The sequence below is a fragment of the Lactuca sativa genome, chromosome 4 (assembly GCF_002870075.4).
Source record: "Lactuca sativa cultivar Salinas chromosome 4, Lsat_Salinas_v11, whole genome shotgun sequence".
Classification (NCBI taxonomy): domain Eukaryota; kingdom Viridiplantae; phylum Streptophyta; class Magnoliopsida; order Asterales; family Asteraceae; genus Lactuca; species Lactuca sativa.
The window spans coordinates 45,687,684-45,700,562 of NC_056626.2; positions in this window are offsets into that span (position 1 = coordinate 45,687,684).

The following is a 12,879-nucleotide window of genomic DNA, read 5'->3' on the forward strand; positions in this document are numbered from 1 at the left end:
ACAACAGAGATCAGCTTAATAAATTTGCACCTAAGTCTGATGAAGGCATCTTCCTTGGTTATTCCACTAACAAGGTTGCTTATCGAGTGCTTATCAGACGTACAAGGCTGATCATTGAAAGCTTCGATGTGAAATTCGATGATTCTGACATTCGCGATGCCCCTTCATCCACTGAAACCACCGCAATCATGGAATGTGACATTCCTGCCTCTTCTGGTCCTTTAAATCTAGTAGAAGTCAATTATGATGATCTCTTCGAACCTGTTGAAACGGCAAAACTATCAGAAGTTCTTGTGTCTCCAGCAGCTCAACAACAACATGCTAACATTTCTGGACCATCTCCATCCGAAGCAGTATCTCTCAATACTTCCACCTCTCCGGTTGAGGGGGAAAGCTCTACTCCAGATCTAGCCGCAACCATCGAGGTTCCAGTAATTGATGTTGTTCAAATTCCCGCCCGCAGAGAAGCATTACCATCAAATGTATCTTCGGATTCGGATGATGAACTCATAGAGAATATTGATATTCCAATCGATCCAAGAATTATCACTCTCCCATCCGCAGTCCAGGGGGAACCCTCTCAGGTTCCAGATAGACTCCCTTCAACAATCCAGGGGGAACCTATCAAAGAAAATGTCTCTCTCACTCCAACAAGTCAGGATGACTCAGCAGGCTGTTCTCAAATCCAGGGGGAACTTCCTTCCCTATTTGAAGCAATCTCTGATATTGAAAACATTCCTTCTACCGCAACTGCTGATCATTTGATGCCTCGCCTACATGTATGGACGAAGGATCACCCACCAAGTCAAATTATTGGCAATCCATCCGCACGTATCCAAACTCGATCTGCCAAAGATTTATCTGATCATTTTCACTATGCAGCATTTATGTCCGCAGTCGAGCCTCGATCTATCAAAGAAGCCTTATTAGAAACAGATTAGATTTCTGCAATGCAAGAAGAACTGGAAGAATTTGAAAGAAACAAAGTGTGGCAACTTGTTCCTATTCCACAAGGTCATACTATTGTTGGTAAAAGATGGGTTTTCAAGAACAAGCTAGATGAAACTGGTGCGTTATCAGAAATAAGGCAAGGCTAGTTGCTAAAGGTTATAGCCAACTGGAAGGTGTTGACTACGATGAGACATATGCTCCGGTAGCCAGAATGGAAGCAATCAGAATATTCTTAGCATATGCCTCTCACAAAAGCATCAAAGTACACCAAATGGACGTCAAGAGTGATTTTCTCAATGGGGAATTATAAGAAGAGGTTTATCTTCAACAACCACCCGGATTTGAAAGTATCGAGTTCCCTGATCACTGCTACAAGCTTTAGAAAGCTGTCTACGGTCTGAAACAAGCCCCTAGAGCTTGGTATGAAACTCTTTCTGAATTCTTAGTCTCTTCAGGATACAAAAGAGGAGTGATTGATCCCACACTATTTAGAAAAGCAAATGGGACTCACCTTATGCTTGTACAAATATATGTGGATGATATCATCTTCGGGTCATCTGATCAAGGAATGGTGGATGAATTTGCTAAGCTCATGACAAAAAAAATTCAAATGAGCATGAATAGATAGATTAACTTCTTTCTAGGTCTCCAAGTCAAACAAATTCAGCAAGGAATATTCATTCATCAAGAGAAATACACCACTAAACTTCTGAAGAAATATTCTATGGACAACTGCTCTTCTGCTAAGGTCCCTATGGCCTTCGGATATAAGATCTCTGTTGATCCCTCTGGTGAATCTATGGATCACAAGACTTATAGAGGTATCGTTGGTTCGCTAATGTACCTCACCGAAAGTAGACCTGACATTGTCTTCGCAACCGGTGTGTGTGCAAGGTACCAGGCTGACCCAAAAGTGTCACACATGACCGCAGCCAAACAAATTCTTTGGTACCTAAAAGGAAGCAAATCTCTGGGTCTATGGTACCTCACAGGCAATGACTTCGGTCTTCAAGCATTTACTGATGTGGATCATGCCGGATGCAAACTTGATCGAAAAAGTACATCTGGTGGATGCCAATTCTTAGGAGGAAGACTTGTCAGCTGGTCCTCGAGAAAACAATGTTGTGTTTCGTTATCTACCACAGAAGCAGAATACGTGGCCGCAGCTAGCTGTTGTTCCCAAGTCCTTTGGATGAAGACACAATTGTTAGACTACGGTTATAGAATGCTGCGGATACCCATCTACTGCGACTCTGAAAGTGCCATTGCTATTTCTCACAATCCAATTCAGCATTCCAAGACCAAACATATTGAACAACGATATCATTTCATCAAAGATCACATCTTGAAAGGTAACATTAAACTTATCTTTGTCCCTTATAAAGAGATTGCTAATGTGTTCACAAAAGCTCTCGACTCCACAAGACTCAGCACATTCTTACAAATGTTAGGAATGATGAACCCGAATCCTCAATTCTTCTTGAATTGACAGATACCGCAGACCTCTGTGATCCCCATTACGGTTTTGAGTGATAGACACTTATAATAAGTGGTCTCGATGCATACATTGCACAACAGTCTATGCACCGCAATCACATATTACATATATCTTTCACTGGTCCCTATTGTTTGTCTTACTAACTCTCTGTTCAAGTGTTCTCCACAGTTCTTTCTGCTGCAGTTATTCTCCTACCCGCAATGACGTTTTCAACCGCAACAATGTGTCCAACCGCACTACCATTTCCAATCCGCAAAGATGGTGTGCCATTTAATGTTTGAATAATGGTGTGCTATTTAATGACTTTTCATTGAATATTACATTAAATAAAAAAACATTCCTTGAAAAAATGTCGCATCTTCTTTCTTAAAACTTTTTGTGTCAGACCTATTTTAGGTATGATGACAAAAAGAACTTTTTTTTTCTTAAACCTTAACCCATCCTTTCATTATACCTAGATTGTCCTATCCATTCCACCAACTTTTTCTTCCTCCACACGTTTACCAGACGTGATAACCCACGTCTGCCCCTTCATTAAATGTAAGGCATTTTTGGAAAGTCTCCAAAATATTTTTGAACCGTTTCCAATTTGTGGTTGAGATTTAATCTAAAATCCATAGACATCCCCCAAAAACCCAATCGACATTTTACCCTATTCTATCCTTTTACCCAGGGTTATTTTCTTTTCCCTTTATAAAACCACCTTCTTCTTTTTTTCACCTTACGCTTTCAGAATATCGATCAATTCCTCTCAAAACCTTCAAGAACTCTGTGCTTTTTCTTCATCTTCAAACACCCTCAATCTTCAACAATGGTGAAATCAGGAGTATCTAAGAAGCAATCCAAGGCTTCTGGTTCAGTGAATCCAACAGGTTCAGACTCTCCTTCAATCGCTTCAAGTAATTTTTGAGCTGTATTTGAAGATCATCCTTCATAGAATGCTCCCATCAAGCTCATGATCAAGTTCCTCAAGAACCACCCTCTATTTGGACCTTTTGATGCATTTACAGAAATCGTACCAATTTCAACCTTGTTCAAATGTGCATTCTCAGCATATCGACCACTCCAAAACCCTCAAGAAGTGCATCTCCATCTCGTGAATGACGCATTGGTCATTCTGACCAAGGAGAAATTTCTAAGGTCCATCAATCTACTGGTTCATCCGTCGATCAAGTTCTTCTCTCCATCAATGGCGGATATCACTGCTTCTCTATACCAAATGGGATACCAGAAAAGAATCAAGGGTATCAGTGAATTCAAGAAAAATCAACTGTCCACAGTGTGGCAATATGTATGCCACTTCATCATCCGAAGCCTATCCGGCAGAACCGGAGGAATCAACAATATGGGGCTTAAGCTCCTTGAGTTGGTTTGGAGCATATTCACAGGGCACGATGTGAATTACGGGCAAATCCTATGGGATGACTTCCTTCAATACATCCCTAAGAAACACCGCAAGGAAAACCCAACAGAACTTACCTTTGCTAGGTTGTGGTCACTGTGCATCCTGGATCTTCACGCCGATACAGGCATCACCATGGGCAACGACACCAATACTTTTGCTACAAAAGATCTCATAAGGTACACTCCTTCATCCGATCAAACTCTTTTTGGACCAATCCGCAGGCTTCCCACCCATATTCTCTCTACTCTTGGTGCAAAGACTGCTGATGTCTCAGACCATATTGAGGCTACGGAGGGTATTGCCCCATACCCTTCTACCCCGCCTCTTCCATCCGCAACCGTTAACCCTGAGGGTACCGCAGTCCCCTCTGCCATTACTCTATCCAACCTTTCTCAAAGAAGAAAGCAGTTAGTATCCAAGAAGAAACAAAAAACACCTAAGAAGGATGATCCCAAACCAACCGCACCCACCAAGAAATGCAAAACCAAACCAATCACTGTATCAAGCAGTGATTCTAAAGAGGATAGGCAACCGATATCGATCCTCAAGAAAAGAAAAACCACCACCACCTCTAGCCAAATGCGTGACCGGACTGATACGTCAGCCTCTCCACAGGCTTGGGTAGTCCTTGGGATTGCCGCAAATCCATTCGACACTACAATCGAGTTCCACTCAAGCTCATCAAGTGAGCCTGTTTCATCATCATCATCATCTGAACGTGGAGACACCCCCCAGTTATATCTCAAGTAGATAAATCTGGTCATCGCCCTAAGGTCTCCAAGTCTTCCCGACTGCATTTCTTTTCTCCCGAGGAGTTAGACTCCATCCTCTTGAACATATCCCAAACACTTCAAACACCTGACCATTTGCAGGGAACCTCTTCAGCCTTTGCCAGAACGGTTCCGAGGCTAAACGTGACCATGGGTCATGGAGACCAAGGAAGCTCCGGAAATCCTACTCTGCTTCCATCATTTACAAGTGGTTTAGGCACGATGAGCACACATGTGCAAGGATCCGTGAACCCAAGGGACACCTTGGTGCGCATTCAAAGAATTGACGGAGATGATTCAAGTGATTCATGGAGACAGTATCAACCAACTACTGATGCTGAAATGAAGAAATATGCTACCTTTCGAAGGGCATTCCAAGCCCGAAAGGATCAACAAATCAAACAACAACAACAGAAGGAATGAGAACTTCAGATGATTGCTAAGTATTGGGCTGATGCAATCAACAATGCTTATACTATATCAGGGATTCTTCATATTCAAGACTGGATGTCTCAGATGGTTGATTCACTCCTCAAAGCTCAAGCAGCATCTGCGGCCCAACATACCTCCCAAGTTCCTCCCACTACGGTTCTTGAAACATCATAAGACGAAGTTCCTGAGATCGCAATCAGCTCAGCTTCTACATTTGTTCTTGATGATGACGAGGTACAAGAGGTAAACAAACCCTCTCCTTCTGACGACGATCTAATGATGTTCGATGAAGGTGAAGAATCAAGTGGTTCTCACCACTCCACCTCCAAGCCCAAAAAGAAGAAGAAGAACATAGTAACAAGAAAATAGTTTCTATCTCTCCAGGCCAAATTCGATCAAATCCTGGTTACGGTCAAGCCAACTCAACCGCAACCAGAGGATGTTCCTGGACCACAATCATTGATTGAAAGGATTGATAGACTGGAATCAAGAGAACGACTTGCTGCGGAGCGCCTCTCTTTAAAAGTCGAAATGGGAATCCGGTCCCTCGACAACAATCACAAAGCAGACCACAAAGATTTCATGGATGCCACTGAACGTATTATCTCAGAAGTCACCGCAATCAAAAATGATCTTCAAACCGCTATCAAAGATCAAGCCTCTCAGTCTCAGAAGTTAATAGATGAAACTCATACCGCTTATGAGTCTAACATCTCAGTTCTTCACTCTACCATCAACCGTCTTCAACGATCCTTAACAACCAACTTTCATGGCCCTGAAATCCTTCAACTCACTAAGGAGATTCATCGCCTGCTGTTCAAATCCTCCTCTCCAACCAATCAACAACTCACAGATGCTATCAAGGCTCAATTTTAGGAGGCCTTCTCCAAAATTGATGGCTTTTGGAAATGGCTTGAGGAAGCTCCGGTTTTGACTTCCTCAAGAGGGGGAAGTGAAGAAGATCAAGCCCATCAATCTCATCAATCAGATCAAGCCCATCAATCTCATCAACCAGATCAAATTCATCAATCTCAGCAATCAATTTCACCACATCAAACCCCCCATCATCAATGGCAAAGTTCCCTCACTGCAACCATCATCTCACACTGCGCCTCACATTCCGGAGAAACCTGCTACTCCCCCACACTTCAAACACCTTGAGGAACATATGTCATCTCCAAGCTCAATAGATTCTCTTACCACCGTCCAAAGGAAGAAAGACTGGAGGGCAGCCAAACTTGGTGCAGAGATCTAGAGGCTATGCGGATTTGACACGGTCATGGATGAAACTCTTATCAATTCTTGGGTTGATCCCCACCGAAGACTGCTAGATGAAGATTACGTTCCTCATCCTACATATGTTGAGCCTCCTACTGATGGTTACTGGGATATCCGCATCTCACCCAATGCCAAATACTTCACTGTATTTGAGCTATTTGATCAAAGACTTCCGGATGCCAAACGATTGCCTATGGAATTTGAGAGACTATCTCAATTCTATGCGAAGCATGCCTCTTCCTTTGAGCACATATGGTCAAATGATGGACCATCCGCAGTTATGAACTACAAAGTCAGAAAATTTATGAAGGAAAAGTTTTTCCAGTACACTCTGACCCCAAGGGAACAAGATTATGTCCGGAACCAAGCTGATTTTCCGTGCATGAATCTGGAGGAGATTTTCCTCATTGTAAGAGTGTTCCAGGGCAAGGCTGAGAAGTATCTGAAGATGCAAATTACACTAGATAGAGTCAACAGTTTTCTGATGGATACTGTATGCGATTTTGCTAAAATCGATGCAGATATCTATCCCACCATTGTGAAGAAGCATGAATTACCTCTACTTGATCCAACACCGATGCCTTCCGAAGGCTTTGAAGAAAGACCCTTAGGTGCATCCAACTTCCCTGAACTCGGTGTCATCTTCAAAAGGAAAACTGATAATGTCAAATATTTCCTCCCTACCTCTGCTATACATCGTCTAACAAAGAAGCAGCTTGACATCTATCGGACCGCAGTTGAAAAGTCAAAATATACCACTCCAGAAGTCATGTATGAAATTCTAAGGAGGATGACTTGGTTAGAAAGTGTCAGGAAGTTTTGATGGATCCTAATCAAGCATCTTCATCTTGATAAGTGATAAAAGTTAAAGAGGTCACTTAGGGGGAAATTGTTAGAACACTGAAAGTGACCCTCTTGAACTTTCTTGGAACCGCAGCAAACTTACTACCGCAATGAAAGCTTCTACCGTAGTCATCCGAAGTTAGAAGACAACAAGTTTTTGTACTTAGTCTATTTTGTCTTTTCTTTACACTCTCTATTGTTCAGTATGCCTTGCATGGCTACTTCTAGAGAGTTATCTTTTGTAATGCTTGAGTCTCTATAAATAGAGCTCACTTGTTCTGAATCAAACATGCATCTTCAAGTATCTTTACTACTTATCACATAAATTCTCTCCTCTCTCACTTCTTACTATCATATCTGATCATAACCTCTCTTCGGAGCAAGTCAGCTGTGACTTTATCACTACGTTTGATCACATCTATTAACTTGGTTTGAATGCATTCCTCGTTATGAATCAACTTATGTGTATACTTGATATAACTTTATAAGTTGTTGTCATTTTCTATTCTTTACTTTCCGCAACTAACACTCTAACTATCTAACTTTAATATTATTATTGAGCTTATAGATCCTTGAGATTAACTATTCTGCAATATACTTGTTCTAACCATCTTGTTCAAGTGTGTCTTAAAGTTTTTCTCTCAACAGAATCTTATGAAAAAGCAATTCTCAAAAGTGCTTTTGAGTTTGCCAAACACTTTTTTTGGGTTATTAGCTTTTCAAGGAGCCAATAAGCAAATAAGCACTTTTCAATCACAATCCCAAACACCCCCCAAGAATAAGAGATGTGCGTACGATGGGTATACCAAATGGTACGTTGCGCGTATGCGGATTAAGACCCAAAGCCTCGAATAAGAGTATGCCCCACGTACGAGGCTTGAGTTGACTCGGCTGAGTTGACTCGTTGGGTTGACTCGTTGGGTTGACTCAATGGATTTCGCTGGTTTTGACATAGATATGAATTGAGTGCATAGTTACTTTCGTCTTACACATAGATATTAAGTATTAATACATGCTATATGTTCTTATTATCTGTGTTCCTGATATCTATGCTAGGTGAACGATTTATACATGCTTTACGTGATTTAAACTGTATATGTATTTTTATCCCTATAAATATATTGGGTAAAGATGGGTAGATAATGATGAGAGATGAAAGATTATATAGATGATGAGAAGCCTTGACTTAAACAATGATCCAATCATCTAGCAGAGTATAGATGATGACCACAAACTATTCTAGACAGTCCAGTGGAACGCTAGCAGGCTCGCAACCTGTAGGTGCTTTTGAACTAAGTGTTGACCAGATATACTCTAAAAACCCTGGAAGCTATGGACTTAGTGCCTTATAAATGAACGTTGGCAGCTATGATTTAGTTCCCTATAGATGAACATTGGAAGCTATGGACTTAGTGCCTAACTGATAACATCAGTAGCTCTGGACTTAGTGCCTGTTTGATAAACCCTAGCAACGATGGACTTCGTGCATATTCCTTAGGATAATCCTTAGGAATTAATGAATAAAGAATAGATGATTCTTAGGGTTAGAGGTGGCAATCATGTCGTGTCGTGTCGGGTTCGTGCCGTGTCGTGTCGAAACACTAAATGGGTTGAAAGTGCTTGATCCTAACTCGACCCATTTAATTAACATGTCGTGTCGTGTCAACTCGTTTATTTTCGTGTCGAGTTCGTGTCGGGTTTCAGGTTAGGGCTATACCTTGAAATATGTCGTGTCATGTAAGGTTAAAAGATTGAGCATGTTAAAAGAGTAGGAGTTGGGTAGGCGGAGAGGAAAAACTAATAGTTTGGAGGCAGAATAGATGAAGTCATAGCAAGTTCAGATGACAAAATTAAAATAGTGGGAGTTGGGGAGGCGGATGAAAAGGTCGCGAGGATGTGAGAGTGGTGAAAGAGACTGGGTAGTTTGGGAGAGAATGGAAAAACTGAAATTAAGTCTTGATCTAGACGGCTAAGTCATTTCAACATTACAAAACGACTGAATTCGAAGGTTTTCTTTTACTTATGGTTTTGTTTTTGTATCTTTCTAGTTTATTTAAATAATTCAAAAAATTTGCATATAAATAAACAGGTCATTTTCGAGTCATATTCGAGTTGAAATTCTCAACCTTAACCTTACCCATTTAATTTTCGTGTCGTGTCGTGTCAACCCGTTTATTTAAACGGGTTGAAATATCATACCCAAACCCGTTTATTTCGTGTCGAGTTCGTATCGGGCTTCGTGTTGTGTCAATTTTTGCAACCTTTACTTAGGCTATATCCTTAAGAATAAAGAAGATAATGGGATGGAAAGTTGGGTAAATTATTTGACAATTAAACGTAATTATAGTATTGTGGGTTGAAAACCCTATGTACTCACCAGGTTTCCCAACCTGACCCACTCAGTTTATTTGTATCGCATGTGTCAATACGAAAATACATTACACTGAGAGATTAAAGGAGATGTAAATCATTAGTGTAAATGAATGTAAGGTTTGTTTATGCTTATGTTTCTATATTGAAGATGACATCCTAATGTTTTAATATAAACAAAATACATTTCTTTGAAGACTCTGCATTTTAAATATTACGCTGAAATTTTAATAAATCTATTTGGAATAAACGTTTTCTCAATATTGGATTTATAATTGGGAGGATTTACATAAATAAAAATGAAAATTTTTTGTTGTGAAAAATGGGACGTTACATTGGTATGTTTAGTTATGCATGGGTTTTGGTTCAGTAGTGCATCGGGTCGTTGAATTAGATGTCAACGCATTCTCGATCGTTGGACATTTTGTTCTTCGTTAATAGCTGAGGTTCTTCAAAAGTTTCAATATTTATCAGTTGAAGGGCAATGTATGTGTCAACCTATTGTCAAAATCTATACATTGTACATTTTGGTTCTTGTGTATGGGTATCTTCAATTGTTGGTTGTGGAATTATTATTCATAGTAGGCTCGATTTTGGCAGATGTCCTTGGTTATTTGAAGTTCAGATGTTGGGGCAGCGTTGTTTCGTTCCCAGGTGTGGCTTTAGATCTACGTAGAATCCGATTTTGACATGTTGTGTCGGCAGGGTTGGTATCTGGTCTAACCGAACCATGGTTTTGACAACATTCTGAATAATTTTGGAATTTTTATCGAGTTAAGTTACGTATTGGTAGGATCTGTTCAGTTTCAATCAAGGTTTGGGATCTTTGTTTCGGTTATTCATGAGGATGTTTATGTTAGCAGTTGAGGTTCATCATTTCGGCTAAATCTACTGGTGCTACACCCTTTGGGTAAGGTTGTGAGGAAGAAGGAATGCAAGAGATCTAGGGTTGGTTATGTGTTTCCCTTGGGAATATATGTAGTTTGAGTAAGATAGAATGAGAACACTTGGTCCGAATTTATTGGTATGGTTCTTACTTGGTTTATATCCCTTGAATTGGAATAAGAGTGCAACCTCATATCTTATTCTCTGGTTGTGTGCGACCATGTTTTCAGTTGATTTTGCATTGGTAGCAGCCTTTTCATTGAAAGGAATTATGTATTATAGAAAGGTATGGCTCATGTTGTGTTGAGATGGATGTTGATTGGGTTACTTCTAGTAGGTGGGTTGATGGTTTAGTAACTATATGCCTTTGGGTGGGACCCGATAGTCATTTGATTGAGACTCTTAGGTCTCAGATCGTTAGTCTTATTAGCATGGCTGGGTGTTAGTGAACTTCAAGGAGTTAGGAGTCTTAATTACCAGTTGGTTTGGATCTTAAGGATAGTAGAATTTTGTTATGGTGGATGTATTAGTTATGCATCAGAAGTTGCTTGATGAATGTTTGCAATTGTGGACCCTATTTTCTTGAGGGCGGTTTATTAGGGGTTTGGTTACCAATTTTAAGTATTGGTTATGAAATCTCGATTCATAAAGTTCGTTGTAAATGTATTGAGTGATTTGTCAGGTGGGTGTACACTTGAGCTGATGAGCGATTTGGATGCAACGTGAGATTGTTGGATGAATCATCATTATGCAGGTGGGAGCAGCGGGTTGTTGATGACTTGTGAGGAAGTCAAGTGTATATTTAAGGTTTTTGGGCACAATTTCTGGATTTGGATTGGGTGAAATTCACGATCAGGATGTTTTGAGAATGCTTTCTGCATGGTTTGGTGGTGTTCATACTCAGGAAACTAGGTGTAGGTACGACAAATGGATGATCCTCGATCTTAGGGTATGGTTTCTGAAGTATATTGATAGAGTTGGTTTATGGTTGTAGTTTTTGAGAGTTCCTGGTTTGAGTGGTTCTCACTGGAAGTTGGGTTTTACGGTTAGGGAGAAGAGGATAGTGGTTGCGGTTGTGTATTTTCAAGTTATTGGGTTGTTGTTGGCAGTTGTTGGTTTCCAATTGATCTCTCGACTTCCCTATATAGATGCCTTTTTTTCGAGGTGGTTAATGGGAGCTTGTTGAAAATTTTGTCCTTGATTTCGGAGATTCTAAACAAGATAAATTTCGAGGACAAAATCTAGTTTAAGTAAGGGAGAGTTGTAACATCTTGTTTCGAGAAGTTTCTTATTTTTGGGATTGTGGGCAATAAATGTATCAAGTAAAGGCCTTGGGCTTCAAGGGAATAGGGTTTAGACCACATTGGATGTTGATAATACTTGTTACATGATCTAAGCCCTTGGTTTGTGTTTTGGAGCCAAATGGTAAAATAGGAAAGTTATATGTTAGGCTTCTTGCATGGATTCTGTTTTTAGTTCGACATGTGTTAAGCCAAAATTAACTATATAGAAGTGTGAGGCTCGTCAATACCTTTCCGTGGATATAAAGATTGTTGAAAAAAAAGTTGAAACGAAGAAGTTATGGTTGTTTGAAGTTGTGATAGATTTGGGTGAAAAGTCATGGTCATGGCGTGGGGATCAGAGCCCACGGCATGGTGATCATTCAGGCCCAAGCCCATATTTTTAGGGTTTTCAATGTATATAAGCATAAGGTTCTGCATTTTTTGGCATTTTATCAGCCTCCATCACCTCTAGAACCTCTTGGGAGAAATCGTAGCATCCACCTTCAAGATTTGAGCTTCTCCTCTCTCCTGTCTCCTCTTTTGGGTGTTTTTTAATGATATCTTGATGAATTTAAGGATCAAGAAGGCTCCTTTGGGCTGCAAGGAATGATGTTTCAAGTTTGGTTCCATTAAAAACACTACATTTATGGACTATTGTAAGTATAAAGTTCCAATCTTGCTATCTGCTTCTTCAGATCTTGTCATTTGCGGTTTTTGGCACTTTTGGTCCATTTTATGGGTGATCTTGGAGCTAAGTGGACTCCAACATCTTTTGCTCAGTTTAGAATGCTTCATGGACCTCATGGACTAAGAAAGTCATGATATTTTGCATTCCCTTCTTGCCATGCATGTTATCCTGGTACTTTAGGCCATTTTGGTGTATTAAAGTTTAGATCGTGGAAGATTATGGCATTATTATGGATAAAGTTGAAAACTTTATCCATCTAGACATCTTATTGATTCATATCTGAAAGTTAGAGACTTGGACTTAATGGACTAAGTTGAGAAAGATTCATTTTGGGTCCCTTTGAGACTTAAAGTTTAGATCTTGGTGGTTTGGAACTTCCTATAAGACCTTGGAAAGGATCATATTTAAGCTTAAGAGCTCTTGGAATCGGAAGAAAATGGATTAAGCTCATTTGAGTTGTTCAGACCAGTCCCCAC